Source organism: Arachis duranensis, chromosome 4 (genome assembly GCF_000817695.3).
Source record: "Arachis duranensis cultivar V14167 chromosome 4, aradu.V14167.gnm2.J7QH, whole genome shotgun sequence".
In the NCBI taxonomy this organism is placed as follows: Eukaryota; Viridiplantae; Streptophyta; class Magnoliopsida; order Fabales; family Fabaceae; genus Arachis; species Arachis duranensis.
Window position 1 is genome coordinate 93,451,925 of NC_029775.3, and position 19,255 is coordinate 93,471,179.

General features: G+C 35.7%; 1 long non-coding RNA gene across 1 annotated transcript; it reads left to right on the plus strand.

Moving 5' to 3' along the window:
• The first annotated feature begins 15,674 nt into the window (after window positions 1-15,674).
• Window positions 15,675-18,529, plus strand: LOC107484961 (uncharacterized). The gene is made up of 7 exons (XR_001591295.3): window positions 15,675-15,892; window positions 16,230-16,322; window positions 16,409-16,540; window positions 16,635-16,745; window positions 16,834-16,916; window positions 16,999-17,056; window positions 18,249-18,529. It is a non-coding gene; the product is annotated as an uncharacterized LOC107484961 (long non-coding RNA).
• Window positions 18,530-19,255: the final 726 nt, after the last annotated feature.

The window sequence follows — 19,255 nt, forward strand, 5'->3', positions numbered from 1 at the left end:
AAAAAAATTATAGGGACCTAATTACAAATTTGGTGAAACTATAGGGACTAACAAAATAATTAAACCTTAAATAAATAAGAAAAGAAATTGAGTCGCAATACTCACATGCATTGGCACTCCATATTTTTCCTTGCGTTAGTGTGATTAGGAATTTCTCTAGAGCTTTTATATGTATGAGTTGCAGAATGAAAGTCCCTCTATCAATCTTCTGTCTATTTATAGGCAATTGCTTTATGCTTTCAACCCCATTCTTTAGTTATTAAACACATTCTGCTCTTACTTGGTATTCAAATAAACCACTGTACGTTCATGGTAGTTACTAAATAGGATTAGATTTGATATTTTAAACACATTTTAATTGTGATCCTTAGCTTATATTTTGTATTGTCTTCGTCTTCACTCAGTCTCGAAAAATCTTTCAAGTGTATTGTTCCTTTGACCATCACTTTCATTGTGATGATCTAGACACCTACTTTCTAGAAGTACTTGTCACTTTATGGTAAGTTTTGCTTTGCATCGCATGAGTTCATTTGGAGAATCTCAGCATTTTTCTTCGACATCTATTACTTTGGTCGAATCATGAAATCCTATGATATGAAACCTAAACCAAACCTTGCTACTTTGACTGTCGTTGTCAAGCTTAGCATTCTTTAGTCACTATATGGCAAGAAGACCCTTTCTCATTTTGACTATCATATTTTTCGACCTTATGCTGCAGTATAGTACTTTTTTTGTATTGAGATTGGCATAAATTCTATTCACTATCAAAATTTTGGTCAAAATTCGTACAAACAATATTATACTTCCACCGATCTCCAACATTATAGATAACAACTATATTAAGCATACACTAAAATCAGTTACTAGTATAGAATACACATTGAAATACAAAATAAATTTTTGTTTTGCTTGATTTATGGTAATCTCGACAAGATTTCAAATTAAGCTTGTATCAAGATTTTAATTTGGAGAGCAGATACGGCTCCTCTTAAAAGAGTGAACTCGACTCGGAATTTACTTACTGTATGTGTTGAATGATTACTTGTGTACAAATTGAATCAAATAATGTAAATAAAAATAATAAATGGAAATACAAGAAAAAATGAAGCTTTAAATAGATAAGAAAGTAAATTTGGAGAAAGTAAATTTAGAATTTAGGGTAAATACCCTTTCCGGCCCTTGACCTTTTTTTCGTGAGACATAGCACACTCTAATCATCCTTAAACCTCATCCAGCCCATATCCACTAAAAAAGAAATAGACAAAACGACCCCTACAACGGTATAGCAAACGATTATCAGTGCCAGGTGTGCCACGTATCAGTTCCTTTGGTTGGAGGGACTAAAAACCCCTCTTAACATCTTCCTCTTCTTCTTCATCCTCCTCCTCCTCTTTTCCTCCATTTTCTTCTCATCTCCATCTCCATCACTATCAACATTGAGCTTCACATTCACCACTACTAACATGGTTCCCTCTTCCTCTTCTCTTTTTCATCCTAAACTACAACCACCAGCACCCTAAACCACCTTCCATTGGATCAGCCTTGAAACTATCACGAATATCCCCAACAGCAACCAGGTGCACACCCTTAACCATGCCAGTACCCTAAACTGTTACACTTGTACCTCATGCTCATTCTCATTCTCCATCAGCATGGCAATTTCACAGAGGCATAGTCTTCGGTCCAGTCGGTGAAACCACTTTCCTTCCACGACTACCCTGGGAACCTTCAATCGCCCTATTCCTACTACAACGGCGGCATCAGCTCCGACATCCCCGAAACTTTTTTCATTGTATTCTATTCCAGCATCAAAGACTTCAGAATCCACAAAGAGGCTCCGCTAGAGTGTGTTGTCTGCCTCACCGAGTTCACCGGCAATGACAATTTTTAGTTGCTGCCATACTACAGCCACATGTTCCACCCTCTCTGCATCGACGCTTAACTTTTTTTTCATGTCACCCTGTCCCGTTTGTCGTGCCAATCTCAACCAAGATTCCTCCCATGTTTTTATTTTGGTGAGCTACGGCAGAGAAGAAGAACATGAAAAAGATGGTTATGGAAATAGAGCAGAACATAGCATGATTGAGGGGAGTCCGTTGGCACGTGAGGTGAGTGAGGGATGACGGGGTGGGAAGGGGAGAGTTTTGAAGAGGTATAATATGAGGGGGCACTCAGTGGTAAAAGTAGGAGAGTGTGTGGAGAGGTATACACTGAGGTTGCCAAAGGATGTGAGGAGGTATGTTATGGTGAACTATGGGGTGATGATGATGCAGCGTTCGGCGAGCTATAACTCGATGGGGAGTTCGAAGAAAAGATTATTTTGGAGTGACATGGAAGCAGGTAGCAGTAGTGGTAAGAAAGGTCAGAGCTCTTTTAAGAAAATTGTAGAAAAGATGAGGAGGATGAAAAAGAAGAGGAAGATATTAATAGGGGTTTTTGGTCCTTCCAACCAAAAGGACTGACATGTGGCACACCTAGCACTGGTAACCATTTGCTATTCAATTCTAGTGGTCATTTTGTCTATTTGTTTTAGTGGATAGGGACTTGGATGAGATTTAAGAATGATTAGGGTGCGCTATGTCTCATGAAAAAAGGGACATGAGTCAGAAAGGGTATTTACCCTAGAATTTAAAAGAGAGCAAAATGTTTCAAGAAAAGGAATAAAAATAAAATACGTAAAGAAAATAAATAAAAGTAAAACAAATTGAGGTTGACTCTAGACACTCACATGCACTTGAACTCCATGATCTTTCATTTTTTCAGTGTGATTGGAAATTTCCAGAGCTTTTAGAGTGATGATGAGGTATTCAGATTGAAGTTCCTAACTCTTCTATGCTTCTCCTATTTGTAGATCAGAATGTTGAATCAGTTCGTCTATTTATTGAGAAGCAAATGTGACTTGGGTAACACTAACTGTGAAGCCAGATGGTGGGAAAAAAATCAAGGATTTGAGGCTGATTTGTATAATGTAGAGTATTTACAAGGTGGTCTTAAAAGTCATAGTGGCGAGAATAAGACCTCTAATGGAAGGTCTGGTGAGAAAAACACAAACAACATTTATACAGGATAGATAAATTATAGATGGGGCACTCATAGCTTGTGAGATGGTGTCTTGGTTGAAGAAGTCGAAGAATCTAGGTATGGTGGTCAAGCTTGACTTTCAGAAAGCTTATGACTCGGTGAGGTGGGGCTTTTAAGATCATGTGCTAGAGAAGATGGGTTTTAGAAGGATATAGAGGATGTGGGTGTAAGGCATGCTTCAGAAAACAACTATGTTAGTGATGGTAAATGGCTCCCCGACAAAGCCATTTAGTATGGAGAGAGGGATAAGGTAAGGCGGCCCAATATCGCCTTTCCTATTTGTTTTGTGGTAGAGGTACTAAACAAACTGATCAATACAGCCGTACAACCATAGGTTGTTGAAGGTTCGTAGATGGATAGGAGAAAGGTATCGTTAACACACCTATAATTTGTGGACGATACCATTCTTTTTGCCCCTCCTAAACTGAAAGTGATGAGGTGTTAGAGGAAAATTTTGTAGTGCTTTAGCCTTATGTCGGGACTAACCATCAATTTTGAAAAATCAATCATAATCTTGGTTAATTGTCAACAGAGTGTATGCGCAAGATTGAAAAGAGAAATGGGGTGTGATGTAGGATCCCTGCCAATCACATATCTAAGCATCCCATTAGGTGCTTATTCGAGAAGAATAGCAACTTGGAGGCCCATCATTGAGAATATAGAGAAAAAAAGTTATGTCAATCGAAGGTGATTCTCTTGTCCAAGGTAGAAAAATTAACTATCATAAAAGTGGTAATAAATAATTTACAAATGTATTATCTGAGATTGTCCAAAATGTTAAAAGGAATAGCTAAAAAGATTATATTCTTGCAAGTAGCTTTCTTTTGGAAAAAAGAAAAGGATAAAAGAGCTATGCCAACAATAAAATAGAGTATAATCCAAAAACTAAGGGAGTATGGTGGCCTAGGAGTTGGGGATATAACATTGAAGAATCCAACCATGTTGTTCAAATGGTAGACATGGTTCGCTGACGAGAAGGACTCGTGATAAACCACTATTTTATGGTTTATATTGTGTTTAATTGAGTATTTTTTATCAAATTCTTGCTCATTTATTCATATGATTTGCATAATTTTACAATTCCTTCCTAGTTTAGTTCTATGGTTGAAAACTTGCTTCCTAAAGATCTTTTAATTATATATTTTTATTCTCCTTTATACCATTCGATATCGTGATCTGTGTATTAAGTGTTTCAGGCTTCATAGGGCAGGAATGACTCAGAGAATGGTGAGGAAGCTTGCAAAAAGGGAAGGAGCACAAGAAATAAAGGAGACAACCAGCGAACAGCGACGCGCACGCATGGCTGACGCGTGCGCGCGATTTGGGCAAAATCACAACGATGCGTACACGTGCTTGACGCGTACGCGTGGATTGGAGTTCGCGCAAGCGATGCGAGCGTGTGCCTGACGCGCACGCGTGGAGAGGAAAACCGTCAAATGACGTGTACGCGTAACTGACGCGTACGCGTGACCTGCGCGATCTGCAGAAATTACAGAATATGCTGGAGACAGTTTCGGGCCACATTTTGACCCGGATTTCGGCGCAGAAACGCAGATTAAAGTCAGGGAACATGCAGAGACTCAAGAAAGACTTCATACAACAGATCATACACACAATTTTAGGTTTAGATGTAGTTTTAGAGAGAGAGAGAGAGAGGTTCTCTCCTCTCTCTTAGGATCTAGGATTAGGATTCCTCTTAAAGGAATTCGGATTTATCCTTCGCAATTTTCAGGTTCAATGTTCCTTTTATTTATTTTCTCAGTTTAACTTATGAACTTTTCCATGTTGGATTTAATTTCTTTTATTAATATTTGAGGTATTTCAGACATATGATTTTTATTTAGTTTCTTATATTCTTGGCTTTGGTTGATTAATTGGTAACTCTTGAGTTGTCAAACTCATCGTGATTGATAATTGATATCTTTGCTGATTGATTTAGATTCCTATAACTCTAGTCTTTCTTCAGGAGTTGACTAGGACTTTAGGTATTAAATTGATTTGTCCACTTGACTTACCTTCATAGTTAGAGGTTGACTGAGTGGGAGCAAAAATATAATTCTCATCACCATTGATAAGGATAACTAGGATAGGACTTCCAGTTTTTGCACCTTGCCAAGAGTTTTATTAGTCATTAATTTATTAATTCATGCAATTTATTTCTCTTGTTCAAACCTTTTTAAACCCAAAAATACTGTTTTCCATAACCAATAATAAATCATACTTCCCTGCAATTCCTTGAGAAGACGACTTGAGGTTTGAATACTTCAGTTTATAAATTTTATTGGGTTTGTTACTTGTGACAACCAAATATTTGTACGAAAGGATTTTCTGTTGGTTTAGAAGCTATACTCACAATGCGATGACATTTTTGAATTTCTTTACCGATAGGAAATCCGATCGTTAAAATGGCGCCGTTGCCGGGGAATTGCAAACGTGTGCCTTATTATTGGTTATTGTAAATATTTAAAAAAAAAGTTTTCATCTTATCTTTATCTTAGTTTTAAATTTCACAAAATTTTTTTAAAAAAAATTATATCTTTTTCAAAATCTTATCTTATCCTTTTTTCAAAATCTTATCTTATCTTTTTTTTTTTCAAAAATCATATCTTTTTCAAAATATTTTCTTTTTATTAGTTTTTGTTTTTATTTTCTCTTACTACTATGAACTCTCACCCCTTTGGATATGAGTCTGGTTAAAATTATATTGTAGGAAGAAGAGATTACAATGAGAACATGCATCAAGGATGGAACAATCAAAGATGGGAGGAGCCACAAGGATTTGATCAACCCTCATGGCAACAACCACCTCCAATGGACTATCAACAACTGTTCTGTGATGCATATCAAGGCAATGGCTATGGTGAGCGCTCTTTTGATTATCAACAACCACCACCATATGCCTATGAACCCCCTCCTCAACATGACTTTGGACCACCATACTCACAAGCCCATTTCCACCATTCACCTCCATATGAACCTAACCCATATCCACACCAATTCCAATCCAATTACTCCCAAGAACCACCACTTCCCTATGCACTATATCCATATCCATCGACCCAATAATCACAGGCTCGCCTCAAGGAAACAGTAGATCAATTTCATGCACCCCTTCATCAACTAGAGCAAGCAATAAATCAATTACCTTCCAGACGTTTGGACACTCAAGGAACCCCCATGGCTTCATGTGGAAATCTAATGAAGAACGTAGCATGAAGGAGTTACTAGAAACTCCAGTAGACAGTAAGGATCATGACTTTGTACTGGAACAAGTAGAGGAAGCTGGAATTATTAAAGAAGAAGAAGTGGTCGAAGACTTAGGAGATGCTGAGCCTCTATTGGAAAGTCCATTCATAGAGCCTTCTTACAAGGTGTTTGATGTTGATGTTGAGGAGGGTGTACAACCTCCAAGGCATATCATGGTTGAAAACTTTGAAGGGGATGATCAAGAGATGGATTCAATCATTGATGAACTCTTATCTACATTTGAATCCTCTTCCATTGGACTTGATATGGAGTTTAAAGAAGAAGAAGCACAACCTCCCATGCCCTTAGTGAGCAATAAAGAAGAGATCAAATTAGAAGAAAGCTACCAAGAGGAAGAGGCTGATGTTGAAGAAGCTTGAAAGGAGGTGGAAGTTGTCAAAGAAGAGCCCAAGGGAATGGAGCTGGAAATCACCTTGCCAAAGTTGTTGGAGACCTCTCCCCCAAAGCCATCACTGTCCATTCCTTCATTCAAGTGGGTAAATCTCTCATCTCTAAGCTTAATTAGCTCACTTGAATATGCTTTACTTGAGACAGATGGTCAGCTTAGAGCCCTTTGTGGCCTTAAGCGTAAGAGGGAGATGGTCAGTAGTAGAAGTTGTCAAGTAAGGTTTAACATGGTTGTGTGCTCAAAGTTTAAATACAAGGGTTGGTGTAAAGCTCAACTGAATAGGTCTAGGAAGTTGTTTAACCGCTTTAGTGAGAATTCAGATTGCTTGCTACCCGGATGGAATCATAATGATCAACAAGAAGACGGGTGTAAAAGCAAAGTTTGGGATCATGGAATCTATTCGGACATTCAACACCCCGGAAGCCTGAGAACCTATTTGAAACTGCTCAAGGGCTTTACATGCATTGTTTGGGACCTCGGAGGCTGTTGGCATTCCAAACATTGGTGGAGATTTTTGGATGAATACAAGCACAAGCCACCATAACAGGGAACTCACCAAATGTCCAACTTAAGGACTTTAACTAAAAGTGCTAGGTGGGAGACAACCCACCATGGTATGATTGTTCCTTTTTCAGTTTTAATTCTAGTCTATTTTGTTTATTTTTGAGTTTTGATTGAACCTGAAATCATGCATAACATTCATATTGCATTGCATTATGCATACTGCATTATTATAAAAAAAAATTGCACGCGACGCGACAACGTCGTCGACGCGTCCGCGTCGCCAGTGCATTGGGAAGAAAAGAAAATTGAACAGAGAGTCACACGAAAGTGTGGATGGAGGCGTGCCTTTGGCACAAATTGATCCATGCGACCGCGTTGCTGACGCCTCCACGTCATGTGCAAAATAGCCTCCCCATGCGTCCGCATCACCCATGCGAACGCGTGGCCCTGTAAAATCGACGTAATAAGGTGTATGGCAGAAAGTTACGATGGAGTGGGGTTGGAACGGTGCTAGAAGCACAAGCCTTACCACGCGAATGCGTGCCCCACGCGTTCGTGTCATTTTCAAAATATGGCCACCCACGCGATCGCGTCACCCACGCGAACGCGTCACCCAGATTTTTGGAAAAATGCATTTAAAACAGAGAGTTGCACGAACACGAGGCTGCACTCGCGCCAATCGCTCAAATCAAGCCACGCGATTCCATGACCCATGCGTCCGCGTTACCTAATAGTTATCACACACCACGCGATCGCGTGACTCACGCGTTTGTGTCACATGCGACGCACAGCTTATCCAGATCAGCGCCAATTATCTTATCTTTTCTTTTCTAATCCTATTTTCTTCTACCTTTTCTTCTTTCTTCTTCCTTTTCTTACTTTTTTCTTCTCATCCCTCTTCACTTCCATTCTATTTCATTTAATTTATTTGCATTCTTTCATTCATTGCATTATTTTCATTGGTGTTAGAAATTTATTTGGGTCATTATTTTCTATATTTTTCTTGTGGATTATTAAAGGATTTGTATGACAATTATATATTACTTTTTAAAGGGTTGCTTGCATGTTCAATTTAATACCTTCAATAACTTATTTACCATGCATGCTAAGTGTTTGTGAAAAAGCCCGTATGGCATCATGCACTACTTTTATATTATCCTACTACTTTAAATGCCTGTTTTTCATAAAACCCTTTTTATATTTTATTAATTAAATATAATTATCCTTACAAACATATTGTTAGTTTGAAAGACTTGGTAATCTAACTTGGACATTGAATGCTTGATCTATGCTACTCATGCCTTTGCTGGCATGCCAATAAATACCTTGCATTTAACTGTCATCACATGCACTTGCTATATTTTCATTGATGACTTTCCACATGTAGTCATGACCATGTGTTAACGTCATTCTACTTTACTGTGCATTGATTACCACCTTTCTCGTTCTCTTCCTTGCTCTAACCCTTAGCTTTAAAAGTTACTTTCTTTTTTCTTTTTCAGGATGGCCACCAAGAAGTGTAGAGAGAAAGCTACTCCCAAACTACCGGCAAGGAAATGAACAAAAAGAGCACCAGCTGAGGAACCACAACCCCCATCCACTTGCACATCTTAACATACACCGAGGACGGTGCAATCTTTAAGTGTCGGGAGGTCGATACCGACTTCCAGGGGTTAGTTACCTTCTTTTCAACACCAATACTCTATTTTCTTTGTCTGTTTATTGTTGCATTTGCATATTTGATTGCATGTTTATTTGATTTTATGCATATTCTACTTGGTTGAAAAATAATAAGTTTCTTCTAAAGACCCTATTTTTGAAAAATTTCAATAATTTAAAATAAAAATTTTTTGTGTTAAATTTGTTTGAAGTTGTATTTAGAACATGGTTTTTGAGCCAAAGAACACACAACTTGTGAGATTTTGAGCTTATTTATATGGTTACATTATTTAACCATAATTTTTTATTCTTGTGTGTTTTCTTCTCTATAATTGCAATCTTTGCTTTGTTCCATCCTATATATCCATTATTTAGTGTATTTACATGCTTTCATATGATTGAGGCCATTACTTGTTTTCACTCACTTATCCCAAATAAGCCTACCTTTTTATGTCACCCTTGTTAGCCACTTTGAGCTTTTTAATCCCCTTCTGTTTTATAACCACATTCCTAGCCTTAAGCGAAAAAATAAATTAAAAATCCCAAGTTGAATCCTTGGTTAGCTTAAGATAGATATTGTGTATAATTTAAGTATGGGGAATTTTATGGGAACATGGGATGATAAAAAAAGGGAATTAAACTGAATAAGTTATTTCAAAATTTGGGAAGCATGCTCATGTGAAATCAAAATAATTAAATTACCATGCGCATTTAGATAAAAAAATTTAAGTAATTAAATAAGGGGATACAAAAATTATCCCAATGCAAAATAAAAAAAGAACCAATGCACATGGGACAAAATTCAAAAATAAATTTGTTGCATGAGCATGTAATACAAAAGTGGAAAAATTTGGGTAGCTAGGTAAAGAACTTTGAAATTATATAAAGTGTGTATGCTAGGTGAGATCTTAGACTAATCAAGGATTCACTTTGTTAGCTCACTTAGCCTTATATATACATCCTTACCTTTACCTCAGCCCCATTACAACCTTGAAAAGACCTCATGATGTTTGCATTGGTATATTAAATATTTGTTGATTGGTTAGATGAAGAACAAAGTTTAGAAAGCATGATTAGAGAAGAGTAGAGTGATTGACCCTAGACACTTGAGAGTTAGAGAGATATATACTACCAGTAAGTGTTCAGTGCTTAATTCTGTGTTTCCTGCTTTCATGAGCTATCTTCTTACAAGTTTACTTATTTTTATTGTACGATTTGAATTAGTGGAATTTGGTTTGTATTTGTCTTGAAGAACTTGTTTTCTTTTAACCAAGTAACATCTTAGCATGTAGTTGCATTCACATTCATAGGTTGCATTGCATGAGTCTTGCTTTTCCCTACTCATTTATTTTGCCTCCTTGAGCTTAGCATGAGGACATGCTAATGCTTAAGTGTGGGACGGTTGATAAACCACTATTTTATGGTTTATATTGTGTTTAATTGAGTGGTTTTTATCAAATTCTTGCCCACTAATTCATATGATTTGCATGATTTTACAATTCCTTCCTAGTTTAGTTCTATGGTTGAAAACTTGCTTTCTAAAGATCTTTTAATTGTATATTTTTATTCTCCTTTATACCATTTGATGCCGTGATCTGTGTGTTAAGTATTTCGGGCTTCATAGGGCAGGAATGGCTCAGAGAATGGAAAGGAAGCTTGCAAAAAGGGAAGGAGCACAAGAAATAAAGGAGACAACCAGCGAACAGCGACGCGCACACAAGGCTGATGCGTGCGCGCGATTAGGGCAAAATCACAACGACGCATACGCGTGGATTGGAGTTCGCGCAAGCGACGCGAGCGCGTGCCTGACGTGCACGCGTGGAGAGAAAAATCGTCAAACGACGCGTATGCGTGACCTGCGCGATCTGCATAAATTACATAATACGCTGGAGACATTTTCGGGTCGTGTTTTGACCCGGATTTCGGCCCAGAAACGCAGATTAAAGTAAGGGAACATGCAGAGACTCAAGAGAGACTTCATACAACAGATCATACACACAATTTTAGGTTTAAATATAGTTTTAGAGAGAGAGAGAGAGGTTCTCTCCTCTCTCTTAGGATCTAGGATTAGGATTCCTCTTAAGGGAATTAGGATTTATCCTTCTCAATTTTCAGGTTCAATGTTCCTTTTATTTATTTTCTCAATTTAACTTATGAACTTTTTCATGTTAGATTTAATTTCTTTTATTAATATTTGAGGTATTTCAGACATATGATTTTTATTTAGTTTCTTATATTCTTGGCTTTGGTTGATTAATTGGTAACTCTTGAGTTGTCAAACTCATCGTGATTGATAATTGATATCTTTGCTGATTGATTTAGATTCCTATAACTCTAGTCTTTCCTCAGGAGTTGACTAGGACTTTAGGTATTAAATTGATTTGTCCACTTGACTTACCTTCATAGTTAGAGGTTGACTGAGTGGGAGCAAAAATATAATTCTCATCACCATTGATAAGGATAACTAGGATAGGACTTTCAGTTTTCGCACCTTGCCAAGAGTTTTATTAGTAATTAATTTATTAATTCATGCAATTTTTTTCTCTTGTTCAAACATTTTTAAACCCAAAAATACTATTTTCCATAACCAATAATAAATCATACTTCCCTGCAATTCCTTGAGAAGACGATCCGAAGTTTGAATACTTCAGTTTATAAATTTTATTGGGTTTGTTACTTGTGACAACCAAACGTTTGTATGAAATGATTTTCTATTGATTTAGAAGCTATACTCACAACGCGATTACATTTTTAAATTTTTTTACCGATGGAAAATTTGATCGTCAACTCGTTATGAAAAAAATAGTGGGTTCATGCTATGATGTAGATAAGGATCGGAGATACATGTGGCAGAACAAAGGTGTGACAAATCAAACAAGTCATGGAAAGATATTATAAATATAGTAGAAGAAAATAAAATTTATAGAAAGATTAGTAAAGAGGGGTGAAAAATGTGTGTGAGAGATGGTCGAACAATAATATTTTGAAAAAATATATGGGTTGGTAATACCAGCCTGAAGGGTAGATTCCCAAGATTGTATAATATGTCAAACCAAAAAAAGTGGGTGGTAGAGGATTGTGGGGTATGGTGTGGTGCTTCTTAGGTTTAGGACTTTCAATGGTGGAGAGGTTTCCTTGAGTGAGAGCAAATACTATATAATGAACTGAAAAATATTTGGATAGTATGTTTTTGTGTGCAAGTAACAGAAATAACGTAACGTGGACTTTTAGTGAAGATGGGAGATATTCAACCAGATCGTTTATCAACTCAGTTTTCGGAGAACAACATAAATTATCAGATATGAAGCACATCTTTGACAATATTTAGAATGGAATGGTCCTACCAAAAATAGAGTTATTATTGTGGTTCGTGATAACAGATTCCTTGAACATGAAAGATAGGCTCCTCCGAAAAAATATCATTGATCAAGGAGAAGAAAATTGTATTATGTGTGGCGAAGCACAAAAAATGGTAAATCACCTTTCTTTTTACATTGTCAATTTATTTCTAGGTTGTGGTGGCTGGCTCAGAACTAGGATAATGTATATTGGGTGGGTATGAAATATTTTAAGGACTGTTTTGAAAATTGGATAAATCAAGAAGTGAAGAGCGTGAAAAGGAGTAGTGCTTTTTGCTATTGTGTAGGTAGTTTGGGATTGTAGAAATTAAAAAATATTTGAGAGATTGGTATGAGATTTCATTCAATGGCTCACCTTTCTCTGTTGGTTATATGCTAGCCAAAATTCAATAAAACTGCTGGCCTCTAGACTTTTCCATTAAAAAATATTTGAGAGTAAACTGAAAATTTGAAAAAGTGTATGGGAGAAAATAAAAAATAGAGTAATTACCCAAATCAATCCTCAAGAATTTTAAAATTAGACATTTTAGTCTCTAAGAAAAATTAATATACAGATCAATCTCCAAGGTTTTACTCCGGCAGACAAATCAGTCTCCAGTTTATTTTCTGACAAAAATAATGATAAATTTATTCATTAGATTCTTATGTATGTATTTATATATATATATATATATAGTCACTCAATAATAATAATCAATAAAATTATTAGAGATTATTTTACAAGAAATTTAAAGTTAAAACCATTTGATATTTTTGTATTTAATATAATAAAAAGATATCCTATTTTAAAAAATATGTTTGTATTAAAAAAAACATGTATTTAATATAAATCCAAATTAAAATATTTTTATTTAATACATATTTTTTAATACAAATATATTTTTTATATAGGACATCTTTTGATTATATTAAATACAAAAATATCAAATAATTTTAATTTTAAATTTTTTGTAGAATAATCTCTAATAACTTTATTGAACATCATCATCATCATCATCATCATCATCATTAAAATATTCGTTTTTAAAATCGTTGGAGACTGATCTTGGTAATTATTCTGTTGGACAATAATCTTTTTTTGGTGTCTAAAGATAAGAAGAAATAAAGAAAACACACTAAACACTAAGGACGTAGTCCCGTTGCAACAACACTGTTAAATCTTTCCAATGTTCATTCCATTCCAATTGCTGTATGCAATTAGATGCTGCATATTTAGCCAAAGCATCAGCAACTCGGTTGGCATATCTTTGAATTAGATTGACTTCTGCTCTCCAATTCTAGCTTAAAACCTCTTTGAATTTAGTCATTGAATCATTATCAGAACTTTGCACTTGGTTATTTCTGTCATTAACAAGGATAAAAGCATCCAAACAATCCGTCTCACAAGTGACCTCTCTAAACCCAGCTTCCCATGCTAGAATTAGCCCTCTCCAAATTGTAAAAAGCTCACTTCAAAGAATAGTAGCAGGTGGTAAAGAACCAGCACAACCATGCAACCAAGAGCCATTATAATCACGCAATACACACCCAAAACCAACAGATTCATCAAATATACTAGCATCATAGTTTACTTTAACCGAAAATTGGGTAGGAGGAGACTAAGAAAGCAGCAAATAAGAAGGAGTAGACACATGATGTATAGATAAGAACTTATAAAGTTCAAATTGAGAAGCATGAATAAGAGCTATAACCTTACCCATTTTCCATGGATTAGCTGGGTTAAAAACATCATTGTTACGATCCCTCCAAATCCACCAAATAGTCGCCGAGAAGAGCAAGGCATTGGAATTCATGTCACTGTGCAACCAGCAATCTAATTGTTGACCGTGAACTTCCAAATTCAAACTATGCCAGATAGCTTTGGCCTTGGGGCACTCACGAAGATAGTGAAAAATTGTTTTAGGTTTCGTATTACACTGAGGGCACAAATCAGAACTGCCCAAACTTCTATGAAATCGAAAAGCAGTTGTGGGGATTGCATTATGAATACATAGTCAAATGAAAATTTTGTAATTTTCAGAAATTTGGGTCCGCCATAACCAAAGCCAATTGGTCTGCTCCTCCCAACCGAAAACACATTTACAAAGCTATAAGTAGCCATTTCTAGAAGAATAAATATTGGAAGGGGTTGCTGACCACCTCCAACTAGCCCCCTCACTCATTTGACAATCTGAATTATACGAAAGAATACTCTGTTTAACAAAGTCAGGTAAGGAAGTATGACACCTCTCAAGCTTCCACTGTTCATCCCCCAAAAAATCACTGATATTACTCTCAAAATTAGAAATATGAACATATGATACTTCCTTCGCCAAGGGACCTTCCATCCTCCATTTTCCAAACCAAAAAGATTAGTTAAGAGGACCAATATTCCATGTGAAACCATCTCTTAAAAGATTAAAGGCCTTGCAAATACTCCTCCATACATGAGCTGTATTTTTGGGAGGCATGAAGAGACTAGTATCAAACTTTTTGAGGTATTCATGAAAAATCAGTTAGACCCAAAATTTTTTCGGACAGTTAAAGAGCTGCCAAATTAGCTTCCTTATCAGAGCAACATTAGCGCGGTGATAACTGTATTCCAATTAGTCAGACTTAAACCTCTTCCATCAACCTTTCCTTTCTACAGAAAAAGCCGCATCATATAAGTAATTTTATCAGATACAGAAGAAGGGAACAAAGATACCTGCATTCGATAAGTTGGAATGGAAGCCGCTACTGAATTACTGAGACAAAGCCTATGGGCTCTATTGAAAATGCCATTCCAGTTAGCAAGCCTATCTTTGATCTTATTCACAATATCATTAAAAGAGGCTCTAGTAACTCTAGTATGGTGAAGATTAACTCCAAGATATTTACCCAAATCTTGGGTAAAACGGATAGAAGAGACACCAGTGAAAAGTTCCTTCTTTCTATTAATGACATTTTTAGAGCACATGACTTTTGATTTGTCCAAATTGATCTTCATCTCTGATGCTCTACAGAAACTTTGGAGGGCATGATTTGTCTACTAAAGTAAAACCTAAAAATTAATCTGTATATTAATTTTTCTTAAGAATTAAAATGTCTAATTTTAAAATCTTTGGCACTAATTTAGGTAATTACTCTTGTATTTATCTACGTGTCTAATAAATACCTAATTCGCTCCCTTCCAGTGCCCCGCGGTCTCACTCATTCTAACACACGCAGAAGCAGCGGCAGCTTTGCTCACACATTCCGTCGCCGGCGTCTCTTTGTGGACTAGTGGCTTCTGGTTCGCGGTTAATCTTCTGGCCCCTGGTTTGGTGTCCTCTCCGCTGCCGTCGTTTGGTCACTGGTCTCTTTTTTTTTCAGTTTTCATTTATTAATTAATTTGCTATAACAATAATTACTGATGGAGGGATTGTTCTCAATTGGTGGATGTTATTGTAGACATTACAATATGCTCACTCCATGTGCAAACAGTAGTAGACTGAAGCGTAAGATGTCTGTGAAACAAACTCAATGCAGTGAAGAGGATGAAGAGCCAAGAGAACGTGATAGTAAAATTGGAGAAGTGGACAAGGTGCTTGGTTCTCCACAGGATCATAATGTTAGGTCTCGTGCCATATTTATACTGGAAAACGCTTCACTCAAGAAAGGACTCGTTAGAAAGGTTACTTTTCTTTTTCCACATTGATTGGACATATATTTCATAATGTTATGATAGATAAATACATATCACTTTCTTTGTCCAACACCCCTTTGAGAACTAAAGCATGCCATGGCTCAGTTGTGTTTATGTTCAGACTGGGATACATTGCTTGTCAATGCATGTGGTTTTGCCCTTGGCCTAGAGAATAAGTAGGGCGGTGACTTTAGTTATGCAGCCCTACCATGCAGACCTTAATTTCAAAGGGGATTAATAGATAAAATGATGATGTATACATTAATCCTAGATGTAGGAAATTAAATTGATTCCTTCTTAATTCAATGAGGGGGTTTTGTTTTAGGAGTGGAAAATCCTCAATTCGCATGATGATGCCAACCTTCTGTTGAAGCAAAACAAGAATCTTAATGATTATGGACCTGATATTGTTTTTGAGGTTTGTACTATGTACACTAACTACTCAAGTTCTAGCAAGAAGAAAGTTTTCAAGAATAAGTGATTTTTACTTGTTATACTTTTCAGGCACTCCGGAGTATTATGGATAGTCCACTTAATAAATATGGTTTGGTGGGTTCTATATTCATAAAAATTTATTTGAAATCAAGCCACATGTTCGCATTCCTCGAACTTGCAAACGATTCTGTGGTCTAATAGGTAAGTCATTTGTTCTTAGTTTCACTCTTTTATTAGATATAAAACCCTTTTTTTTTTAATTTTAACTAATTAAAATTGTTTCTAAAATATCTAGTGGATTTGCTTCGAAAGTCTTGTGTTCGTGCTAAAGATACAGATGAGGTACTTATTCGTGTTCTTGAAGAGCCTGTGACACGTCATTTACCAGTCAATTATCATATTATAGGTTGGTTGTATAGTTGTTCAGATCTAATTTCAGGTTTTGTTAATCTTTAGACACACATTGGTAAACAATGTTATTGTGGAACATGCAGGCCTATCTTATAGCTCAGAAATGTTGGTCGACATAGATGACTATGTCTGTGACCTAAGTGATGACGTGACTCCTGTTTTTGTGGTACACTTTATTTTATTAATGAAATAGAATGCCTTTGATCTTTGAGTTTTATTCATCATGGTAGATTCTTATCTATTTTCAGGTGGGTGCGATGGTAAATGGAAAAGTAAAAAGGGACAATACACATGATTACATTTCTGGTATTAAATTAAATTGTAATACGTTTGAATTTCTTAGATCTAGTTTACTTCTTTTATTTACACATACTTCAACTCTAAATAATTGGAGTAATAAATTATTATGTATCTTTAAAGTGTTTTCGGTTTATAGAATTTAATAATTGAGGAGGAACTTGTCCTAAATATCTAGGAAGATGTGAAAGCTCTTTAGAGTGGATATCTTTATTTTGGATATTTCATTTATAATGATCTATATGGTCTTAACTTGCTTAATATTGCTGAAACTTTGAGCACATTGTTCAGTCTATAATTTTATCTAGGTATCAAGATTACAAAGAATTTCATACTAAATGATAGGGAGGTTGAATTAGTCTCACTAATATTATTTGTAGATATTTTTTCATTAATGGAATAGGATAGAACTAATTAGAATGGACCGAAGTGGAAAGGAAAGAAATGGAATAAAATTTATCCTCTTTTTTGGGAGAATAACAATGGAATCGAATGGAAGTTCATTAGATTTATTAATGTGCAAGGGAATGATATTGGACTTTGATATCTTTTAGAAGTTATAAATGTAGGTAGGTGGCTCTCATTGTCAAGTTGGAGAGGGAACAGAAGAGGGACTTCGGTGGGGGAAGGGAAAATACTTCCCTTTGAAATCATCTTTGTTCCTTTATATATTTGAACTCCAAAACAAGAAAACTGATTCTCTTTTGCCACATTTTCTTTTTGATCCCTCTATTACCTATAAACTTATTCTTAAGCTAAGGTTGCACTTCTTTTGTAGGAGAGTAGAGACTTGATCTTTCTTATCGTGTGTGTTTCCATTTATAATAGGAAGTTCTAGTTTCTCTAGCAGTGTGCAAATCTTGCTGATTGTGTTGTAAACTGATGGCCACGATATAAATGGTGAAATAATCATTTTCAACACTTTTAAGATCCACTATAATTTAAGTGAGAATTTAGCCCCTTAGGTTGGGAGGTAATAGCCCTTTAGGGCATATAGAGTTGTACCACTAAACAAGGATAGCGTGGATAATGGGCAATCTAATGTTTCCCATACTCCCAACGCCTGGGCTCCTAACAACTCAGATATTATTATCCTGTTGATGGATCTTTAAATCTTCTCTAATTTCGAGAAACCTGTTCGAACCATGTTTTTGAGGATATAATAGTTAAAAGTAATGCTATGTTTTTGTTTACTTTGCAGTTTCTGATTATCCACTTGGTGCAAAATGCTGCGTAGGCCTTATCTGTGATGCATTGGAGCAGAAGTGGAAGCTATTCTGAAAATTGGTCAATCAATAAAATGTATATATTAAAAGAAAAGGGTTTTAAGTAAATAGTCAAAATGCTAATTTTACCTTATCATGTTAAGAGTCCTGTCGGGTCTCTTAAATCATTCAAGTTATAGTTAGTTTTTTTGGTACTGCTTACACACTAGTCAAATACATTCATTAGTACTCTCGGCTGATCTTTCTTGTATTTTCGTTGTGAATAATATCTTTAAGCGTTAAAGCCAAAAGAAAAAAGAATTCGTTTTTTTTTTGCTAAAAAATATAATCTTTGAACACTAAAATAAAAAATAAATGACTTTTCTTTCCTTATTTCCTTCTTTAGCTTTAAGTAATATTTTTTTTACTAATTCGAGATTTCAAATACCTGAAATTTAATTTTTTAATTCATATTTAGAGTGAGGAACTAGGATTAGACTATGATTTAGTTCGTGGTAAATTAGAAGGTAACCTTGCACCTTTCTATTTAATTGAATGATGGTTATGTGCTATTTTGCCGAATAATAGATTGCTAATTGAGATCCTTGCTTGCTTCTTTTTTCTTGAATTCATTCTTAGAGGATTGTCAAATATGTAATGTAGATCTTCAAGAGTGAAGCTTCTTTCTTCAATATCAAATCTGATATGATGAAATCTTCCCTTTTTTGTTGCCTTGTTTTGGTAAAAATATATTAAATGAATGTTTATTTACTTGATGTTTGGTTGTTGAAAATTAGAACCATCAAGACTTTTTTGCAATATTTTGAATATAAAATTAGTGCACTCAATTAATTATATCTCAATTAAATGTTGTCATCATCAAAATTCTCAGTATTGTCTTAACTCATCGCTTACTTGTAATATAAATCCTACACTCGCTAAAAGGGAGGAGTCCAGGAAGTCTATTAGAATCCCTCGGGAACAAATCGCACTTCACAGTCAC